Source organism: Sphaeramia orbicularis, chromosome 16 (genome assembly GCF_902148855.1).
Source record: "Sphaeramia orbicularis chromosome 16, fSphaOr1.1, whole genome shotgun sequence".
Lineage (NCBI taxonomy): Eukaryota > Metazoa > Chordata > Actinopteri > Kurtiformes > Apogonidae > Sphaeramia > Sphaeramia orbicularis.
The window spans coordinates 624,497-649,004 of NC_043972.1; the positions used below are offsets into that span (position 1 = coordinate 624,497).

Consider the following 24,508-nt stretch of genomic DNA (forward strand, 5'->3'; position numbering starts at 1 on the left):
AAGATCTTTATACATGTAGCTATTACACGTATTATTTTGGGTTTCAGCAGATAGAAAGCATTAAAATGGCCGTCATACTTCATAAGCAATGGATATAGGAATCCAACATGGCCGCCATTCACTACACAAACAAACAATATACAGTCGCGGAAAAAATTATTAGACCATCCAAAGTCCTCAAAAACTATGGTTCTGCAGTCCAGTCCTAACTCCTGTGTGTGTCATGTGACTAAAACAGACAGAAAAGAAAACATGGAATGAATAAAAGCACTGTTTTTGTCAGAACAATGACATAAGAACTGAAGGGATTTGGGTTTTTTTCCAGAAAACATGTTCAATGCATAGATATGAGCTGTGAAATTCAACTACTGTGAGCTGTTTGTGTTGTTCTCATTCTATTTGTCCAAACAGATGGACCTTCAGTTGGACCAGGCAGTAAAATGAACAAGAAACTGAAGAAAACAAGGGTGGTCTAATCATTTTTTCCATGACTATAATATCTTCTGTACCAGACTGCACTGAGATAACACCATGTATAAAACACATTACTGCAGCCTGTCAGAACATTAAACCTTCATGTTTCACAGTTTCATTGGTGTCAAACCTTGGACTGGTGAAGCTGTTCTTTGGTGAAAATGCTGATTGCAGTCGCTAAAACCTCTACAGTTAAGTTAGAAGACTGAAAACTACAAAAATAAGACCCAGGTGGCAAAGAAAAATGCTTTGTTTTTCTTAAATAATGCTCATCTATAACAAAAAAGAATATAAAATTAGTAAGTATCGAACATAAAACCTCCTACTGACCTCTTAAAGTCTTAATAACTAGCTGCTTTATTGTGATTAAACTACATCTGTTAATGCCAACAGAAGTACGATGACACAAATAAACACTACAATTAGCTTGTGCATTAACACGAAAGCTACACGTACCTTTAATTTCCTAAAATATAGATGAAACCTCCATCTGAAATACTTTCCGTTAACTCTGCTGAGTTACAGGACCTCCAAAATGGCCGCCAGGGGATGCGTCACACCTTCCGAAAGCCTCCCGTCGCTATTATTATTAGTTTTGGTTCAACTGTTTCGAGTCAAACCTGCTCAGAAAGAAATGGAAAACTTAATCTTTTCACTGACTGTATTATTTTTGTTCGTTTCCTGTGTGTGTTTGTCCGTTTATGTGTTGGCAAGAGCAGGAATAGTGGTGTGAAGATGAAGCAATATTAAAATCGTCCATTATATAGTTTCTAGATGAGTATATCGTACATACAAATATACATTCTTAAATAGGAGGCTAGTTACAAACACAAAACACAATATGTACCAATAGCAAAGTCCTTTTTGTTTATACTGTGACAATGATATAGGAGTTATTGGAACCTTATAAAAAGTAAACAAAATCTGCAAATGATAGCCTGAACTCTTAGATACCGTCCATAATGCACACATGCATCCATGTCTATGGGCGACACGCTCTCGTCTTCCCATGCACACACACACTCACTCACACACACACACACACACAAACACACACACATTGTGAAGGTAATAAATAAAGAGAACTGGGGCTCCTCCATTCGTCTGGATCCTCCATCTCAGCATGTGTGTCTTCATCTTTTTTTGTTTTACAACCGCCACCTGAAACACAGACAAAGGCACACAACACAGGTTCTGTCAGTAACACACTCCAGACCACCGCAAACGCTGAACTGATTACATTTCACAGTGTGCGTTTCCTTTCACCAGCGAACTCCAACATTAATAGAATTCACAGCATTTACACAAAGTCCTCTACTGTACGTCAGACTCATTCAAATGGACACAACTGGTTTTTTTCTCCTGTAAAACAAAGAAAGTGCAGGTTTTTTGGAGTGTTGTGCCCAGACTGTAACACTGCTACCATCAGACTGCACTGGCTGTTTGTTTAGTTCATAACTTAAACCTACTCAAATACAGCCATTAGCTCAATGCGCTGCAGTTTCCACAGTTTTAGACTCAATAAATGAAGTGGACTGAGTTTTAGTTACAACTTTAAACCTTCAGCAAAAGTAGATTCTGTGTTTTTTAGTTTGATTTATTTATTTATTGCATATTTATGGTAGTTTTTATTCAGCCCTACTTGCCTTTAATATTCTGTTTTCTATTTTATTCTCTTATCTTTCTTATGCTATAAAACTGAGACCTGGGTAACTACATTTTGTTGTATTATAAATCACTGATTGAAAGACCGTAAAGCTGAGTCTCATATACACAGCTGTGGCCAAAGGTTTTGGACTTTTCTCAACTTTGCTGCTTCAGGTTTTTTTTTTTTTTTTACATTCATTTCCATGTTTTTCTGAGGTGCACTGAACAACAATTAAAGAATTATATTTGCAAATAAATCACATTTCTGCATCCCATAATACACACAGCATTATGCATTTGTGTCACTGTAAAAACTTTGGGCCCAGACTGTTGTTTCTCAACCTTTTTTGAACAAACGCCCACTCACGTCATCATGAGACTTCTGCCATTCAACCCCCCCCCCACACACACACACACAAAAAAAAAAAGCATACATTTGCCTTTGAGATAACATGCTTGTTGATACTGATACTTATACAATGTTATGACTAACGCCCCTCATTTCTGTCTCAGCGCCCCCCCCCCCCCCCCCCCCCCCTTCCAAACGCCTACCGGCTGTGGTCCCAGTGCCTACTCTTAATGGAGCGGTACCGTCCCCGTTGAGAAACACTGGCCTAAACTATATGTCAAATAAACACCAGATTAAGATGGTATTACATGGTCTGAAAATGGATTTTACTGCATTAATCACACACATTATAGAATGTATGAATGTACTGCACACTATGATTACTGTAGTTTAACCCACTTTCATTGCCTTCAATTGTACATTTTTATTATTTATTTAGTTTTGTAAAAACTGCTCTACTTTTATAGCCCAGACTTCTTCCTCATCCTCAGCCTTGTGTTTAATTTGCAGATGAATATGTGCAGTCATCAGTTTTGTGAAGATTGTTTGTGTTGTTGCAGAAGTGTCATGTTGTACAGAGGTGAATGTTGGCTGTGGAAGAACAACAGTCAGTATGTTGAGGGAAGGCAGAGGACAACACCAACCCAACCCAACATGTCATGCATTACACATGGTTTAGTTGAACTACATGACTGGATGTGGAGGTGGTGCAGCGGTACAGTGGTTAGTACTTCTGCTCCACCTTCCCAGAAGGTCCTCATGTTCGATTTCCAGTTGAACCGTGGCCTTTCTGTGTTGAGTTCGCCTGGTCTTTCCACGCTGTACTGATTTTTAGCATCAAACACATGTCTGCGTAGGTTAATTCTCCTGTCAGCGCCCTTGACCACGGTACTGATGAAGATCTGGAGTTGGTCCCTGAGCGCCTTCAACAGCTGCTGAATGCTAATGCTGTGTGCAATAGGACGGATAAAGGAAGTGAGTGAACGCTCAGTTTAACCTTAAATAAGACCACCTGTCTCCAAAACCTGGATGGAGCTGGACTCTGAAGACCTGCTGGTATCCTCCCTCTGGATTACACACACAGAACACAGACAAACACAAAACTCTACGACAGTGCAACACTGAACCCAATCAAACTGCAATAATAATAATAATAATAATAATAATAATAATAATAATAATAATAATAATAATAATTATTATTATTATTATTATTATTATTATTATTATTATTATTATAATAATAATAATAATAATAATAATAATAATAATAATAATAATAATAATTATAATAATAAACCTGCAGTAACAATAGCAATGCCATTATTTATCCAATATTTATCAAACATAAATGCACTATTTTTATGGACTCAATTGCAGATAGATTAATATTATTCCTATCTATATCATAATACTGGAAGGTGTGTGTGTGTGTTGTGTGTGTATCTGCATGGTTCTGAGAAATTGAGATGTTTTTATGTTTTTACTATTCATATTTTATGTCTTTTTCTTGTTTTATTCAACTTCAGTTTTATTCTTATTTTACTTTTTGTAAGACTGTATATTCTATTCTACTTTTCTATTTTACTTTTTAGTTTTGGTCATTTTATATTCATGCACTTTTCTTATTTTCTGACATATTGTTTTTTTATTGATATTATTGCACTGACAGGAGTAGCACGTCTAATTTAACTGCACATAATGACAATAAAAACTATTGTATTCTATTCAAATGTGCACAAATGACATTAAAAGAATATTATTTTGTAGGGATGATTTGTCTTATCTATGTTAATAGTTTCCAACATAAATGAAGTTCCACAGAAGAAATTGTTAAAATTAGATTTCAACCATTAATTTTCGTCCTTAATTCAAGTGCCATCATCAGTCAGTAGTCATTTTTTTCTGTTCATCTCAAAATATCTTTTATCATAATGCTTTTCTACGCTATCGCAAGAGGTCAACGAGAGACAGTATGAGTGAGCTCTTTATTATCCTACTGCACGTTCCATGTCAATCTGAAATACAGGATGAAGAACTGTAAAAGATGGAAAGAGGAGGAAGTAGATATGGACGAAGAGGATGAGGAGGGAGAACGAGATGAAAGGTGAGGAGGAGAGGACGGGAAGTCCATGGAGAGTGTACAAGAAGAAGAAGAGGAGGAGGGGGAGGAAGAGGAGGAGGAGGGGATGACAAAGAAGAAGAAGAAGAGGAGGAGGAGGAGGAGGGGATGAAAAAGAAGAAGAGGAGGAGGAAGAGGAGGAGGAGGGGATGAAAAGAAGAAGAGGAGGAGGAAGAGGAGGAAGAGGAGGAGGGGATGAAAAAGAAGTGGAGGAGGAGCAAGAGGAGGAGGAGGGGATGAAAAAGAAGAAGAAGAGGAGGAGGAGGAAGAGGAGGAGGAGGGGATGAAAAAGAAGTGGAGGAGGAGCAAGAGGAGGAGGAGGGGATGAAAAAGAAGAGGAGGAGAGGATGGGAAGTTGATGGAGAGTGTACAAGAGGAGGAGGAGGAGGAGGATGAAGGCTCCTAAATCATGCATGTCCTCTGTTTGGTCCTTTTCTGCTCTGACTTCCCTGTTTCCTGCCTCATGTTCTCTCTCTCTCTCCTCCTGTGTCTGTGAGTGTCGCTCGCCCACCCTTTGGTCATCATTTCCCCATGGACTCAGGTCTGCGATGTTGGGAATCTGCATTTGGGATGAGCGGCTGGTCTTCACACTGCACAGGTCCTCACAGTATCTGTGTGTGTGTGTGCGTGTGTGTGTGTGTGAATGAGTTTCTGCAGAACACGTGGGTGTAAAAGGTGCGTTCAGGGTCGAAGCGGTGTCATGTGAAGACACGTTTCAGAACTGTTGGATTTACAAAGTTAGGTTTACCTACTGTGACATGCACCAGGCCCAACCAATAATCCAGACAGAGCTGTTGGATGGTGCTGAGTTTGGAGGAGGGTGTGTTTCTCAACAGTGTGGAGTCCCTTCTGTCTTTGAACGCTCCAACATGGCTGACAGTGTTTGTTCACCACATGCATCTGGGATCAATTACATGAACAATCACTCTGAAGTCACTGAATTCAGCCCAGTACTGGTCCATCCTCCAAATCTACACGCTCCCTTCTGCACATGCTCTGTTCCATCGAGGTCAAAACTAATGTTTCCACAGATAATGGAACACATCCGTTACATGACATGTTCAACTGGTAACAAGAAACAAACAGCCACAAAAGTGCATCTGTTTGTGTCTGTCTGATGCAGACGTACCTTTTGAAACACAAAAATTATTTTCTCCAGTATTTTATGACACAGATACTACCTTATTGAACTTATGGGGATCTACTTTTAAAACCACAACTGATAAAATTGGTTTTCAACAAGAACAAGCCCTACGTGTCATAAATACAGTGGGATATTATGATCGTACTTATAAATGAGTTTACAGACTTGGTTTATGATGGAACAATGCACATCATGTTTAAAGCAAAAAACAAAACACTGTCAGATTGTGTGCAAAAGTTTTTTATAATGTCTAAAAGTAAATATGAGATGAGAGATGGATGCAAATTTATGTTACAAAAAGCTAAAAAAAGAAGTTAAAAATAGATGTATTTCTTTTAAAGAGGTTCAACTGCGGAATAGTGCGAATTTAAAACTTAAGCAATGTACTTCCTTTGTTCTGTTCAAAAAAGCATTATACGCATCTATGTCTTCTGAGAATATGGCTGTAATTGGGAAAAAAAAAAAAAAAAAAAAAAAAAAAAAAAATATATATATATATATATATATATATATATATATGTATATATATCAGTATTGGTTGCTGGTCTTTCAGACAGTTGAAGCTCTTTTCAGAAAATGCTCAGTTTCCTTATCGTACCAACTAAACAGGTAAACGTGTCCCTTCAGTCCAGTGTACCAGTTAGTCCAGTGGTTGTGTTTTCTTCCAGGTCAGTAAATGAACAGTTCCTTTGGTTTCTGTGATTTCACAGCAGAATGTGTGACGGTATTAAACTGAACTGTGTCAGTGAAGGAGCACATCTGAAAACAGCTGTCAATCAAATCGCATTCAGCCCTCTGACCCGTCCTCCGATCGGCGCGCGGAAGCTCGGCGTCCGGCCCGGCCGAGCTCCGCCCACGGCTCCGTTCGGTGTCATCGGGACGATAGGTGTCATGTGTCCAGTGCTGGTCCAGTCTGTAGTGGTTTTTCCAGCAGTTCCACTCAGTCCCATTGAAGTGCATGGATGCTGAGCGTCTACGGACAAATGCACTGAGCAGAGATGGAATGAACAAACACAGACACGGGAATGGAGGAGAAGTGAACAACATCCAGTCCACTGATCTGGGATCAGACTGATTCTGAACCAACTGGTCTGAGAGATGAACGTGTTCCAACACATTTGGAGTCAATGAAATGAAAACAACTGAACAGATTTGAGCATTTAATGGGAGTCATTTTAGGAGAAGAGGAGCTTCACTGCAGTCTGACACAAACACCTGTGGTGTATATATATAATAGTTTTTTCTTTCTACTTGACACCATGTGTTGTGTAGCTTAGGCTGTAAAGTAGGCGGGTATTAATAAGCTTTGCTTCTGCCTGAGCCTTTTCCAGTCAAATTCTATTTTTCTCTTCTGTTGTTTTGAAATGCATATGACTAAAACTAACTAACTAACTAACTAACTGACTAAGTGACTGACTAACTAACTGACTAACTAACTAACTATCTAACTAACTAACTGACTAAGTGACAGACTAACTAACTAACTAACTATATTTGAGACTGTGTAAAATTTTACCTTGTTAAAGCCCTTGGTTTCCAGTGGGACTCATTTCAACGTAACACAAACACTATCAATCAATCAATCAACCTTTATTTATAGAGCACTTTTCATGCACAGATGCAACACAAAGTGCTTTACAGAAATAAAAACAATTACACAATCAAAACAGAAAAACAATTACAAAGAAAACCCCTCCCTCCCACCCTCCATACTAGACACGCACACACACACACACACACACACGCCCACACACTTACACCTACACACCTACACACACACACACACACACACACACACACAACAGGGAGACATGGCATGGCACTAGATTAGTACTCGCAGAAGCCTCATTCATTTCAGCCAAGTTCTATCAGAAAACAGGAAGGAAACTACATCCAGACTCACTGCTTCCTAATGCAACCTTCAGTTTTGCTCTTTGTCTTGTTTAGTCAGTTTTAGTGGGAGAGAAGTCCTTGCACTGTTGGATCTGCTAAGCGTTCGCTTAGCGTCTGTTTTACTAAAATTATTGATGACATACTGTGCGCTGGTCTCAGACTGTTAGACTGTGTCAGATTTGTACCCGTTGAAGTGCTTGGTATTGGACTGTGTTCTGTTTGTTTTGGTTGTGTTTAGGGATGTCTGATATTGGCTTTTTTGCCAAAAACCGATATGCCGATATTGTCCAACACTTAATTTCCGATTCCGATATCTACCGATACCGCTGCCGATATATGTGGGATATTAAACTAATTTTAGGTAACATCACATATCTCCTGTCACAGAATTAACACATCATGCCTAATTTTATTGTGATGCCCCATTGGATGCATTCTCAAATGCAACAAGGCTTTTAAAATGTAAACACTGTCTGTGCACAGAACACATACTTCAGCTGAAGTTGTGGAAAAAATGCCAGATTTATTTCTTTTCTCTCCCTCCCTCCATGAGTCTGTTACAGTGTGGCAGCTCTACTGTACAGTTTTGAAAACTGCTTTTCTTTCAGCTACAAACAATGCTTCATTTATGCGTCGGTAAATGCCGGTGAAATCAAGGCATTATTTTATCAGTTTTAATGATAGGCAAAAAAAACCGATAACGATATTCACCGATATTACATTTTTATGACAATATCAGGCCGATAATATCAGTGGGCCGATATTATCAGACATCCCTAGTTGTGTTGTGTCTGACAGTTGTTTTGTTGTGTTGTGTCTGACAGTTGTTTTGTTGTGTTGTGTCTGACAGTTGTTTTGTTGTGTTGTGTCTGACAGTTGTTTAGTTGTGTTGTGTCTGACAGTTGTTTTGTTGTGTTGTGTCTGACAGTTGTTTTGTTTTGTTGTGTTGTGTCTGACAGTTGTTTAGTTGTGTTGTGTCTGACAGTTGTTTTGTTGTGTTGTGTCTGACAGTTGTTTTGTTGTGTTGTGTCTGACAGTTGTTTTGTTGTGTTGTGTCTGACAGTTATTTAGTTGTGTTGTGTCTGACAGTTGTTTAGTTGTGTTGTGTCTGACAGTTGTTTTGTTGTGTTGTGTCTGACAGTGTTAGTTGTGGTTCGCAGTTGTTGTGTTGTGTCTGACAGTTGTTGTGTTGTGTCTGACAGTTGTTTTGTTGTGTTGTGTCTGACAGTTGTTTTGTTGTGTTGTGTCTGACAGTTGTTTTGTTGTGTTGTGTCGACAGTTGTGTTGTTGTGTTGTGTCTGACAGTTGTTTTGTTGTGTTGTGTCTGACAGTTGTTTAGTTGTGTTGTGTCTGACAGTTGTTTAGTTGTGTTGTGTCTGACAGTTGTTTAGTTGTGTTGTGTCTGACAGTTGTTTAGTTGTGTTGTGTCTGACAGTTGTTTAGTTGTGTTGTGTCTGACAGTTGTTTAGTTGTGTTGTGTCTGACAGTTGTTTAGTTGTGTTGTGTCTGACAGTTGTTGTGTTGTGTTGTGTCTGACAGTTGTTAGTTGTGTTTGTGTCTGACAGTTGTTGTTGTGTTGTGTCTGACAGTTGTTTTGTTGTGTTGTGTCTGACAGTTGTTTTGTTGTGTTGTGTCTGACAGTTGTTGTGTTGTGTCTGACAGTTGTTGTGGTTGTGTTGTGTCTGACAGTTGTTTTGTTGTGTTGTGTCTGACAGTTGTTTTGTTGTGTCTGACAGTTGTTTTGTTGTGTTGTGTCTGACAGTTGTGTTGTTGTGTTGTGTCTGACAGTTGTTTTGTTGTGTTGTGTCTGACAGTTGTTTAGTTGTGTTGTGTCTGACAGTTGTTTGTGTTGTGTTGTGTCTGACAGTTGTTTAGTTGTGTTGTGTCTGACAGTTGTTTTGTTGTGTTGTGTCTGACAGTTGTTTAGTTGTGTTGTGTCTGACAGTTGTTTTGTTGTGTTGTGTCTGACAGTTGTTTAGTTGTGTTGTGTCTGACAGTTGTTGTGTTGTGTCTGACAGTTGTTTAGTTGTGTTGTGTCTGACAGTTGTTTAGTTGTGTTGTGTCTGACAGTTGTTTAGTTGTGTTGTGTCTGACAGTTGTTGTGTTGTGTCTGACAGTTGTTTAGTTGTGTTGTGTCTGACAGTTGTTGTGTTGTGTCTGACAGTTGTTTAGTTGTGTTGTGTCTGACAGTTGTTTTGTTGTGTTGTGTCTGACAGTTGTTTAGTTGTGTTGTGTCTGACAGTTGTTTTAGTTGTGTTGTGTCTGACAGTTGTTTTGTTGTGTTGTGTCTGACAGTTGTTTGTTGTGTTGTGTCTGACAGTTGTTTAGTTGTGTTGTGTCTGACAGTTGTTTAGTTGTGTTGTGTCTGACAGTTGTTTTGTTGTGTTGTGTCTGACAGTTGTTTAGTTGTGTTGTGTCTGACAGATGTTTTGTCGTGTTTTCAGTTGATCTTCTGATTCCGTGGACGTTGAAGGCTGTTCAAGCTCATACCTGAACTCCACTGAGGCTTCATTCAGTCATATCTCTGTTTATTTGCAGTTTCTTTTTAAACCCATAACTGAAGCTGAAATAACATGAAACAGAAGGATGCCACTGATATGCACCAGAACGGCGTTTCTATGGTAACGGTGTATAATTTGCGGACACATGGCAGGACTTTTAACTGAACCACTTGTCATTTCCATGGAGTGGATAGAGGGAGGCAGTGTTAACTGTAGCACGGAAGCTCATTATGTGAGAACAGCTAAAAGAACACCTCAGCTGTCAACGTCAAGGTCAAGCCCCTCTTTGGTGTGAGATGGGGGGGGGTTCCAGTTTGTGGATGAACGGGTGTAAGAAGCAGTGTCATGGCTCCGCACCACGCTGTCATATACACGCCCTCAGCCAACAAGGACTGCATTGTTTTTAAAGGATCTGATGCACGAAGAACAGATGTAGGCTTCCGCTCTCTGGGGATCAAAGAGCGACCGAGGAGGTGTACGACGGTGGTGGTGGTGGGGGGTTCCACTGGGGAAGCAGATGGAGCTGGTGGGTGGGTTTTGTGGGGAGGATTTAGCAGGCGTGGCCAGCTGCTGACTGTCCTTTAATACAGGAGTCTCCCCTTCCCCCAGAACGCAAATCCTTCAAGTGCTGCGTTTTGGACTCAACAATAGAACCAGAAAAACAAAAACCTACTGAGAGGGCGAAGAAAAGTATTAGGAATAACTGGAAAGAGACCAGATTTAGACTGAAAAAGCAGACATAAGAAAGTCTGACCATGTTTTTGGTGCCATTCTTGAAAAACCTTCGGCTCCGTTCAGACTGCAAACAAATGAGGACCGAATCGGATTTTTGGCTCAAATGTGACCTGTATCCGATCTGTTAAAACAGTTGAACAGCACTAATCTGACCCAGGCCACGTTCATACGTGCTCCGAAATCTCATACGTATCTGATATTTAGCAACACGACGTCAGTCTGAACCTAGGTCGCATTTATCCGACCTTTACGTCATTGAAATGCGACAAATGTCACAATTCTGCGTCCCAGGAGGAGGAGCGGCGGGAAAAATACATTTAATATAAAGAGAAGTCAGTGCAGTTGGACCGGTGTTCTGTCTGTTACTAATGTTTTGTGTGTTTGTAGATCCACTGGGATCTGCATGTTGTAATGTACATGTATCAATGATAAACTGAGGCAGAATACTGCTTACTTTGCATGTGCTTTTCTTAAATAATAATAATAATAAACTTTATTTGTATAGCACCTTTCATACAGAAATTGTAGCCCAAAGTGCTTCACATTGATTGAAAAAATACAGTATTAAAATACATTAAGATTTGATTATACATCAAGAAATAAAATGAAATTTGAGAGAAATACAATAAAATAAAAATAAAAATAAAAACAGCGCACATTAAAATATTTGATTATGCACAGAATTTTTGAAGTGCAAGAAATAAGATGAAATTTGAAATACAATAAAATAAAAAATAAAAACAGAAATACAATAAAATAAAAATAAAAAACCGCACATTCCTGGTTCCTGAATTGTGACCCCATTTTTATCTCCTTTCAAAGGCTAATGAGAATAAAAATGTTTTTAATTTGGTTTTAAATATATTCAGTGAACTGGCTTCTCTAATGTCTTTTGGAATTGTATTCCATAACTTTGGTGCATAGTTAGTAAAGGCTGCGTCCCCCATTTTCTTTGTAATATTTCTGGGAGTCGCTAGTAACCCTGCGTTTGATGACCTCAGTGTTCTAGTTTGTACATAACTGATCAGTGAGTTTGCAATGTAACTTGGTCCGGTTCCATTTAGAGCTTTATACGTGAGGAGGAGTATCTGAAAATCAATTCTGTAGGTTACCGGTAGCCAGTGCAGGGAAACCAACACTGGAGTAATGTGCTCTCTCTTCTTGGTTTTGGTTAATAACCTAGCTGCAGAGTTGTGAATCAGCTGAAGTCTGTCTGTGCTGCTTTTTGGGAGACCTGTAAGGAGTGCATTACAGTAGTCCAGTCTGCTGGAGATAAAAGCATGGACCAGTTTTTCAGCATCCTTTCCATTTATAACCGGCATTACTTTGGCTATGTTTCTGAGGTGGAAGAATGACGTTTTACTGACTTTCTTTATGTGGGACTTAAAGTTTAAGTCTGAGTCTATAATGACTCCCAGACTTGTCACTTCTGGTTTGATCCAGGAAGTGAGTTTGCCCATCCTACTCATCAGCATTTCCCTTTTTGCTTTTGGGCCAACAAGCAGGATTTCAGTTTTTTCCTCATTCAGTTTCAGAAAGTTCCTGCACATCCATTGATTCATTGCTGTGAGGCAGTTTGTAATGGAATGGAAGGCTGTCACGTCATTGGGTTCTGCGGAGATGTATATTTGTGTGTCGTCCGCGTAGCTATGGAAGCTAACATTATGTTTTCTGATGATATCTCCAAGTGGTAGCATATATAAGGAGAACAGTAGTGGACCCAGGCAGCTCCCTTGTGGAACCCCATAGCATGTATCATGTGTGTTTGACACGTGATCTCCAAGCCTGACGTAGTACTGTCTTCCCTTAATATACGTTTTGAACCACTGTAGTACACTGTCACAGAGACCTACGAGCTTTTCCAGCCGATTAATCAGGATGTCATGATCAATTGTATCAAATGCAGCACTTAGGTCAAGGAGGACCAGGACTGAGACCTTGTTGGCATCAGAGTTGAGCCTGAGGTCACTGATTATTTTGGTGAGGGCGGTCTCAGTGCTATGACCAGCCCTGAAGCCTGATTGGAATTCCTCTAAGATGTTATTCTCTTTGAGATAGTGGTTTATTTGAGCAGAGACTATCTTTTCCAGTACTTTGCCTATGAACGGGAGATTAGATATAGGACGAAAACTGGTCATAGCGTTACTGTCAAGGTTAGGTTTCTTTAGTAAGGGTTTGATAACAGCTGTTTTGAAGGCATCTGGAAAGATACCAGTATGAAGAGATTTGTTTATGATTTGGAGTAAATGATCTGAGACGCTGTCAAATATTCTCTTAAATGACAGGTTGTTCATGGTTATTCACATTTTTTAAAGGATAGCTTGTATACGTAAACATTTTCCTGAATGTAATTCTGCTTTTTTCACTCTAAAACGTAGAGTTGACATTATTTATCGATTATTACATTATTATTTTACTGGCCTGGTCCATGTACAATCCTATTGGGCTGAATGTGGCTCTTGAACTAAACTGACTTCGACACCCCTGGTTTAGATCTGCAGTAGTAGCAATTTATTTGTCCACTTAACAGAACATGATATTTACATCCATACACTTTGGATTTCTATATTAAACATGGGCTAAAAGCTGCAGGCTGAAGGAACAGCTGATTTATGCTGACCCTATTTACAAGAAGGAAAGTTGCAGAAACTAAACAAGATGGTGCAGTTTTAAACAATAATATAATAAAACCAATAATATAATCTAAGCAAAATCTTAGATTCATAGTAATAATTGGCTTCCTTTCTCCTAATATTTTTATTGAATACCTTAGTTTTAAACATCCTTTTAAATGTGGTGACTGATGTGCATGTTTTTAATTCATTGTCAAAGTTATTCCATCATTTTACTCCAGTTACAGATTTTTTGTGTGTTTCAGTAAAAACCTTCCTACTGAAATGGTCCATTATAGAACATTTAATTATCTTAGACTTAGAAAAAATAACATTTAATGAAGAATATTTGAATGCAAGTAAAGATTTCAGGTCTGGAGCATCTGTTTTATTAATAATAATGTTTCTGCAGCTTTCAACGGGTGAAATTTCAACTTTTTGGTTGAAATCATCTGGTGGTATAATTCAACTCCGTACTAAAACTTGTGCTTCTCCACGTTATAACTGAAACAACTTTAGTTTTTGACTCATGGATGGAACTTGTTTTTTGATGAGTGGGGACGCCCACACACCACATCTCCACTCGGGCTGGATGTGCTTCGACGCGGTTCCCTGTCGGTTTCATTTTTCTAGTTTTGTCACAGTGTGATTATACATTTCAGCTTTGTTTTTGCACTTTCACAGCAGTAACATCAACTTCATAATACAGTGGATTTTTAAGACCTGACAGTTTTATTCTAGATTTTGTAGAACCCTGATTAAATAAGTGTTCCTACATATAGTATTTCTTCTTTAATTCTTGTGAGTGTAATCTACTGATTGTGTTTTATATAAATATTTTAAGTTCTGTCTTGTGTTTCCAACTAACGAAACTACAACTAATCTCTGCAAAAATTTGTCCTTGTCCTAACAAATAAAATCCACATTTTTCCTCTTTACTTGTTTGTAAATCAATGATAATCAGGATTTCATTGAAGTAAACTAAAGCATTTTAATGTCATTTAAACAACAGGATCAGGGATGTGGACGTAAACACAAGCAGCAGCTGTTTTCTGAAAATGTTTAAATATGTGACTTGTATGAATGCATACGTATAAAAGTCCTGGTCCAACATAAGGTTTGTTGGTTTATTAAAGTTCTAACGTCCACATATATGCATGTTTAAACCTCTGTATTATGATCCAGTCTGATGTAAGTGAAGTATGGACAGCAGTGAACATGTGTTTGAGACAAAAACAGCATCTATAAACTAAAATAGTTGTATTTAATGTGACCTGCCTTTGCACTTAACACATCTTTAACCCTTTTGTTCAGAAAATATGAGATTAATTGCATTAATTTTCTGACGCTTTATACCAGCTTTCATTCAACATGTGTCAGATGTCTCTGCTGCTTCTCATCATGGGGTCAGAGGTCACATTAAATAGTGACTTGAACCTTTACAACACATTAAACTCAGTTTTTTAGGTGTGCTTTAAGGCTGTTCATATACCTCCTGCATTTTCTTGTTTTATTTGAATTAAAGAGGATGAGGTATAAATATGTCTACATCAGCCTTTGTTGTTTTTCAACAGTTGAAATAAGACTTTTGCACAGAAATATATGTTTATTCTTACACTCAACCAGCTGCACTAGTTTTGCCCATTCTGCACTGGTATGTCCTTTTGTATATGGCAGTTACACATGTTTGGCAAATTTTATGTCATTGTTGGAAACCTCTTACATCCAAAACAGTTATTTTTCTGGAAACTGGAAAAACTGTGTGTGTTCTAAATAAATGAATGGACTAAAGAGATACAGTCACAAGTCCTTTTCAACACTGTTCATTAGTTAAATATTTCTAAAACCATCAGGCCAACGTGAAGACTGACCGATAGAATCGTTTTATGACCAAAAATGGACTTAGGAGGTTTCTGCCCAAAGGCAACGATATGCATGTACTTTTATTTTTATGTTATTTTTAGTACTATTTCTGTTTTAGTCAGACACTCTTAGCGTTTCCTATTATATTTTCCTGTGATCTATCCATCCATCCATCCATGTTTGCATTTGTTTAGTGAACAGTTCGAACACTTTTGTGGATTAAACACCTGGAACACATCTACTAGATGATTCCCAGGTCTAGATTTTCCAGATTTTCCAGTTTTGAGGAGCATTTGGATTGGAAACTCCCAGCTCAATCTGTCTATAAATACAAAAAACACCATTTTCTTTGTCTTTGTTTATCTATGGGTGAAGTATCTGCCTGCTTACATAAACACATACCTACAGCTGAATGCAGTATCGAGGCCAAATCTATCTATCATCATATATCATCTCTGTGCTCTTTGTTTTTCTAACATGAACTGATTTCACCACACCCCTCTTCCAAACACACAACCATCATCCCGTCTTAGCGTCTGATCAAAGCGCCGTCACTATCAGCGCCGTGCACTTTAATAACCTCCAGATGAGACGCTGTTTACATGCTCTACACTTTACCAGATACAGCCTGACTGAAAGCCGCCGTTTTACCAAAGCCCGACTCCACTGTTTCTCAAACCAACCTGTGTGAATCCCACTGACAGACCCAGACCCCAGACCCCCACCCCAGACCCCGGGGGTCACGACCTCTCACCCCACATCCCCACTGGGAGGTCCCACTTTGTCTGATTGTGTTTAATGAAGTGCGATGAAATGTCACTCAGCGAACAGCCGGAGCTGAAGAGGTGCTAATGGTTTAATAAGCTGCTTTACGGCCGCTCTGTGTTTGTGCAACACCTGAAAGTGTGTCCACCAATTAAGCATGTGGAACCATCTGGATTCATATCAAGCAAATGTCCATATTTTTTAAATTTCATCTCCCCCGGTGGAATTTTACTGTACTTAAAAGTTTCCAGCGATTATCTCAGGAATGTGGCGTTGTGGCCAGGTCTGAGCCGAGCTGCCACATCCACAGAAAACACCGCTTTAATATCAGCCCACCACGGCCTTTTGATTCAACCCAGAGGAAGAGGCAGCGACAGCCCCACACCAACATCTCACACATGCTTTCTACACAAACACTCCGTTTCTCAAATAATCATGGTGATTTTCTGCAGCTTGTTGGCTGTTTTTACTGCCTACCTTCACCAGGATGAATCTCACTGACTGTTTGTGCAGCAGAAACCCCTTAAGACTCAGCCTTCTTTGATTTATTTAAAAAGAAAACCAACCAGTTTGCTCTGGTTTTTGCAGATAATCCAGCCTGGACTGAAAACTAACACTGGGATTCTGACAGACTGTTAGCACGGCTATGAGTGCAGAGGAAATCTAGAACTCTCATCTGCTGATTAAAACAGTAGCCACAGACAAATTATGACCAGTGTTGGGAGTAAGGCGCTACAAAACTAATGCATTACAGTCACAGATTACTTTTTACTATAACACAGTAGTGTGAGGCATTACTAATCAGTTTTCAGTAATATTTAACTCGGTACATGTTCAATAACACTGGTGTTACAACACACTTTTCACCCATAATGTGATTGCTCAAATGAAAAAACTCAACTCTGACCTTAGGAATCAAAAATGTGTTCTAGTTCCTGTTGGTGTTCAGCCAATGGGTGGAGATGGAAGAACACAGTCCACTGGTCACATGGACGGATGCTCCTTACTAACCCTAACCCTGCTTTATACAAGCTAGTTAGCATTAGCATGATCCCTGTGGTCAGCACTGACAGGGTAAGAATTAGAATTCTTTATTGACTGTGGATTTATTTACCACCCCCCCCCCACCTTTTGAACATGTAAAATAATGGAAAACATGCCAGCATTCCTACTGGGATTCCAACATCTTAGACCACAGGTGTCAAACATGGGCCCGGGGGCCAAATCTGGGCCGCCAAAGGATCCAATCTGGCCCGTGGGATGAATTTGTGAAATGCAAAAATTACACTGAAGATACGAACAGTCGCAGATGTCAAAATCATTTTAATTCAGAGTCCACATACAGACCAATTAGATCTCAAGTCAGTCAGAACCAGTCAAATACTATCATATTAAACCTATAAAAAATGAAAACAGCTAATTTTCTCTTTGTTTTAGTGTAAAAAAGTAAAATTACATGAAAATGTTTATATTAAAAAACAGTTATTTTACAAAAAATGTGAATAATCTGAATTGTCTTAAGTCACTGCAGTTGTGCCAATATTCTGCCTGTTATTAAATGTTTAGTGTATTTGTAATTGTAATGTCAATTCTAATGCACATGTAAAGGATAAACTGATCATCTGAGGCAGAATATTGTTCAAATTGCAGCTGTTTTTCTTTAGACGTTTCCAGTTGTTCATGTTATTCTGGTTTTGTAGATGTAAACATGATCATAATTTGACTTTTTTCACTGTTCTTATTTTCCTGGTCCGGCCCACTGCAGATCAGATTGGGCTGAATGTGGAACTGAACTGACAGGAGTTGGACTGTACTGTTATTTACTGAGCCGTCCGACCACATGGACTTCAGGGCACAAATGTATGTGTCTCAAGGCTCTCCTGTCTCTTGTATTGGGGGGGGATTTCTTTTTTTTTTTTTTTTTTTAATTTACTTTTGATTGCTGTTTTTGAGGAAAAAAATAACAAATACATACAATAACAGAGCAAACAGCAGGGAGAGTCCAACATTCCAGTAGTGTTTAGTCCACATGTACATCAGTGCGCTCATATACCCATATTCATTTTCTTCTTTATGGTAACGTTCAAGGGTGTGCCCCCCCCCCCACAGGGGCCCATTGCAATTATACAGAATCTGCCTTACAGTTAAAACATAAGTGAGCCAATTTTCAGCAAAGATATGACTTTTACACCTGAGTTTAAAGGTGATTCTCTCCATAACATGTATATTCTACACTCCACCAGTCCACTCATTTACAGTAGCTTTGTCTCTCTTCAGCAGTTTTCTGCTCAGGGCCTTCTTACTTGTTACTAAGAGTAATCTCAATAAATATTTATCCCTCTTTGCACACATGACTACTTCTAAATCATTGAGGTACATGGTTTTAAAGTCAAAACAAATTTGAAACTTAAAACCTGCCTCCAGGAGGCCGTGGACACGTCTAAAAAATGGAGCCACAAGGGGAACGACTGGGGTGGGGGGGCATTTATGACGAGAGTCTGCATGTAACTCAAAAGTAATACAGGAGTAATGTAACGCATTACAATTCTGAGACAGTAATATTGGAATGGTAGGAAATTACTTTGAAATAACAGTAACAAGTAATCTGTAATCTATTACAGTTTGGACGTCAGTTGCACAACATGATTGTGATCATCAGTGTGAAAAGAAATGGAAGCAGAGATACAGACGTGCAAAACAACCCAATATCACACACAGTTTGGGCTGAGTTCACACTGAAATAACAGAATATGTGAAATGCAGAGGACGGCTGTGGGCAGCGTCTTTCACTTCAGCCGTTTCCATACAAACGTGCCTTAAACGTGTCTGCATTCACAGACACAGGAGTGGAGCCGTTCGCCCTTTGACTCCTCCTGCCACATCGGATACAGATTCCACACAGGATCTGAGCCCACTGACCCACGCTTTGCTGCGGAGCTGGGAAAGTTGTTTTAACTTCACACTCGGGCTTACGGCGCTAACACGCCATCTGTGAACGGTCCAACAGAAGCTGGTGGCGCGGCGCGTCAGCACGGCGGCTGACGGACACACTGTGACTGGATTAAAAACAGTAGAAGAACTACATGTGACCATATCTGACATTATAGGTCAAGTTCAACACGGTATGTTTGAATCCATACATGTCATCATAGTGTGTGTGTATCTGCAGTCAGGTGTGCATACTGTACTTTATTATTATTATTATTATTATTATTATTATTATTTTTTTTTTTTTTTATTATTTTGATGGTTTCAACTTCCAGAAGGTTTTCTTTGGCATATAATTACCTGAGTTCTTTTCAGTAACTTAATGCTGACCTGGTCTTTTTTTATGAACTGTTATGTAAAACTGGGGTAGGACCAGATACATTTGGCTTCTTCTCCATTTTGGACGTAAAGCGTTGTCCAGGAGCCACAATGAGGTAGTTGTCTATTATGGGCTTTTTGTTGTTGGCCTTCGATGTTCTGGAATGTTCTGTTTAAATTTGTGGTTTCTCTGCGCCATTCATTCACCTTTGTCCTGTATACCATTCCAATTTTGAAATAAAGTTCTAACCATCCATCCATCCATCCATCCATCCATCCATCCATCCATCCATCCATCCATCCATCCATCCATCCATCCATCCATCCATCAGTCTCTAATTAAATCTCTGCCTTCCTTTCAACACTGTGGTTAACTTTCTCATCTTTTACATTCTTTTTTTTTCAGTTTTCCTCTGCTTTTACAAACATAACTTTTAATTTTTACAGATTTAATTTTTTTTTTTTCTAATCAAACTCATCTGTAAGAGTCTTATCTTGCTGGGTTTGTTTTTAGCCTTGTTGCTAGGCTATCTGGTCATTTCTGAGTACTTTTCTTAAAACTTTACTTTTACATATTACTTCTAAGACACTCTTTTTCAGTTGGATTTTACTCTTTTATCTGTTCACTCCTGCTCTGATGTTTGTTTCTGTGCAAGTACATCAACAGCGATGATGAAACCGGCGTCACACTCCTTGTGTGTGTACACAAGTCAGTCAATAAAGCAGATTCTGATTGTGATTTCCCTCTGTGTTGTAAGAGTTTACAGCTTTGTGAGACTGCTGTGTTTTGTTACGTGTGCGCTGCTTCTCAATAATGTGGTTGTTAGCAGCGAAATAAAAGTGTTCCAGATCCAGTGGGTAGGAAAAGGGAAAATGAACACTCAGCTCCACAGCTTGCAGACTTGCCAGCTCTTTCTGCTCTAACACAAACACTCTCTTCTTTGTTTTTCTTGCCTCAGTTGTCTGGGCCAGAGTCACTGAATATGAGTCTTTAAAGCACGCATAGACACCATCTCCAACACACACACACACACACACACACAGTACTGTACCACTATCCTGCACATTCATGTGTTTCCTATTATCCCATGTCCTGGCAGCACACTCCCTCTGTTCCGTTTCTCCAGAATCAGCAGTTATTAGCTCAAATCACACGGCCACAGATTCAGCACATACGAAGCAAACGTACCCACAAGCCAAACTGTTCACAACCGGTCATCCAACACATGCACACGACTGTCGAAACTCTGCAGAACCAGTCACAACAGAACACAAAAGGTCCTCAGACATTAAGCCTGCACCATTTTTAACCCTTTCATGCACAGTGGTCACTCCAGTGGTCACTCCAGTGGTCACTCCAGTGGACAGCTGTTCTCTTGTATAGTCATGTGTTTGGTTGTTTTAGTTCCATATCAGTTAACACAGTGGACCCTCACTCTGCAAAAATCTAACTCTGTCCAAGTGTGTCTGTCTCATTTCTGTTCCAAATATCTGATCACACTTAAAATCAGACAGAATCACCGACAGAGGAACTGTTCAGTCAGATAGAAGAACTGATTTAGAGACAATAGATCTGCAAATCTGATTTCCAGCAATCTGACCAAGATCATGTTCACTTTTTCCACTGGCAGATTTTTGTGCTTGAAATAAACAAAAAAATGTTCCTCTGTAGGTGATTCTGTCTGATTTTAAGTGTGATGACATATTTGGACTACAAATATACACTTGGTCAGATTCAGATTTTTGCAGTGCATGCACCATCCCATAATACACTGACATTCCTACTGTTACTGTAACTGTACTATTCTAGATGAACCTGATCTGCACTAACATGTTTGAGTGGAAATCAGGTGCTTGTTATTGTTATTAAACTGTAATTAACAGGGTTTTTTTTTTACTAGTATTAGTGTATGTTAAAATGTGAGAAAACATCAGATTATCTGCATTAAAAATGTTTTTATTTCATAGTTTTCTCACAGTTTATCAGTAAATACGTTTCTTTGCTTCAAAAATTAAAAGCATGGTGTCCAGCTGAATGAACAAGTCCATGAAAAATGGGTTCATAAAAACAATTTCAACTGCATTGTTTTTTTAATGCCTCAAGGAATAAAAACACTCAGAAAACAATCTTGATTAAGGCTGTTATAATTCATGCATGAAAGGGTTAAAGACGTTTCCATTCTTCTGCTAATCTCTCAGTGCGTCGTCTTGGCTGTAACTCTGTAAATATGCCTGTTGTCTTCAGTGTTAGTTTAAGATGAGGAGGTTTAGAGTAAACGTTCACTCTGATGACACTGGTGGACATATGGACAGCACACGACAGTGGGACAGTGTTGTACATGGACGGGTCTGTCTGACAGTTTAAGCTTCCTCTGTGGTGGAAATATGGATATAATCTGTATAGCTTTTTTATTACTATTATTATTGATTTATTTGATATTGTTTGTTTGTGTTTATGCATTTGGCAGACGCTTTTTTCCAAAGTGACTTACAGGGGAAAAATATTGATATTGTTTGTTTTTGCACTGTCTTGTTTGTTGCACTATCTTCATGCACATACACTTTTGTCTTGCACTTGATTCTTCTGCTGTCTTGTCCGTTGAATTTCCCCATTGTGGGATTAAGAAAGTCTAATCTAATCTAATACATGTATATAGTATTCATTTTCTACATTGCATTTATATCCAGTAAACTAAAATAGTTGTGGGTTATATAGTAAAAACATCCATCCATCCATTTTCTACCGGAAAACTGCAGATCTTGAGACCCAACAATGTGTTTTTGTCCTCTGCAGCAGACAAGAGTTTCACAGCCTCATTCAAAACAAAAACACCAAAAGAACATTTCATAAAACAAATAATAAATAAATAAATAATGTATCTGAAAAACTGTCGCATTAAGCTGTTTCCAATCAAAACCTTTATTTAATGAAAAAAATCCAAAACTTTCCAGGGAGGATGAAATTATAAATTATAGCCAATTCTGTATTGTATGTATATAGTTTATATCTAACACATATGTAGTGGATTATGATGTAAAATTATGTATATGATACTTATATTGATTGATTGAGATATGCACATGTTGTATTAACCCTTTAGGCGACAGAGGTGTTTTGTTTTTTTTAGTGTTACATTTTAATATCAGGAAAGTTGTCTGTTTCATTCAATTTATGTCATGTTGTTATATAGTAACTTTGGTTCTTAAAGGGCTGATATAGATTAGAATAGTTTGTGTGTGGCTTTGTAATGAAGGGGTGGGATTAAAGAAGTGTTCAGACGTGTAAAGAATAAAACTGTATTAAGCAGCTCTTTTTATTCCCTCCTCCAGGAGGTGTTGTGATCACTTTGCTTTGTGTGTGTGTGTTTGTTTGTTTGTTTGTCCATCTCTTCTAAAACTCTTCCACCCATCTTTCCCAGATCTTCCCCACAGATAGGCCTAGGCCCTGGGACCAACCCAGTCCATTTTGGTCCCAGTAGGACAAAGTTCAAGGTCACAGCAAGGTCACAACATCTACAGTTTTCCATCTGTCATCATTGAGACATTTTCCAAAATTCATCCAAAATTCCAAACGACTCCGATTCTCCTCCAGTTGGATCCACCTGTAGCTTAGAACAGTCTCTTGTATGTGGAACTAAACTGTCCACATCCACTGTGGAATGTGGACTCTGTGGACATTTACACTGAACACTGAAAATCCCATTTCCCACACATTTAAAATTAGAACTCAACTAATATTGATGTGACTTGAATCTAATTGGACAGACACATGACTGGGACCAGATTCAACTGTTTCTGTGTATGGAACAACCTGGAAACTGTTGGATTTACACAGACAGAGTGGATCCACACATGCACAGAGTTCAGGCTGAAGGAGGAGCTGTGAGTTCTGAACACTGGTTTCTTTTTTAAATAAACTCTGAAAAATTGGTTTTTGCTTTGTCTTATGTTAATTTGCTTTCTATTTGTTTATGCTGTATTGTGCTTTAAATGTCTGAAATAAACATGAATTCCTTCCTTAAAGCTGTGTTTAACTCTGTATATTCTTCACTCAGTACCATACAGTCCAAACACGTGCACATTCCCAGTCCAGATTCCGTCCTTTTTGTGCAGGTGCATCTTATTAGGCACACATTCCTGCATGCATCAGCCTCTTCAGGTTCATACAGCAGCTCATCTGCAATTACGTGGGCCTTCCTCTGCACCACTGACCCCTTTAATCCTCATCTCCACTGTCATCATCCGACACACAGAACCAGTTCATGTGTGCAACCGGAGAACGCTGCTGCTTCATTCCAAATGGGATCGCTTCATGCTCATGCTACCCCCAGTCGGTCCTGGTTGTTTTTCTGCGCAGCGAGTCGACATTTCTGACGTTACAGATGCACTCACTTTTTTATTTGTTTGTTTTTTTTCCTAAAAGCTGTTTCAGATAATCCGTCTTGGCCCGATCTGCTGTTTGGTTGTACCTCACACATTTCAGCTGACATCCTGCTCATGTTTGCTGATTTTATGTTTGGAATTGGAGACTGATCATTAGCAAGTGACCTATTTTTTCATGGAAGTCGGTTTGTAGTTGACACTGAAACAAAGTGTCGGTTTTCATCAATCTGTCTGGGAAAATAAATAAAATCTGTAGCTGATTCAAGTGCACCTCCTCTGTACTGTGTTTACAGGATGTAAACAGAAAACATCTACTTTGTGATGGATTTGGAGAAGATTCTGGTGGAGATTCTACAGAGAGGAGGGGCTAGAATGTGCGATTGACAGCTTAAATTCACTGTTAGCTCATTGCAGAAGCGTCATGACCTCATCCATAATCAGAATATTTTGGCTCCAGGTTTGTGTTGATCTTTATATTTGGTGTTTTGATTTGCTCAGAGTTGAATACAGGTGTGTATTAGTCTGATCAGGTGCATACTGTCTACTGAAAATATAAGGATTCCTTTTCTTTTGTCAGACAGAAATAAATAAAGATCCAGTTCTACTTTTGTGGCACTTCCCAAATGAATTTGTCTCTCTATTTAACCTTTCTTAAGTGATTTATCGTCATTTATTACAAAATTCTCCCTCTGTATTCAGATTTTTTTTCCAGTA

General features: G+C 38.8%; 1 protein-coding gene across 4 annotated transcripts in view; it reads right to left on the minus strand.

The window, feature by feature from the left end:
* Positions 1-492: 492 nt before the first annotated feature.
* cdk14 (cyclin dependent kinase 14) overlaps positions 493-24,508 on the minus strand; it is a 461,964-nt gene continuing 437,948 nt past the window's right edge. For all 4 annotated transcript variants that reach the window (XM_030157361.1, XM_030157362.1, XM_030157364.1 and 1 more), the window contains one exon: positions 493-1,635. The gene's annotated coding sequence lies outside the window, so the exon portion shown is untranslated. The remainder of the gene's footprint in view (positions 1,636-24,508) is intronic.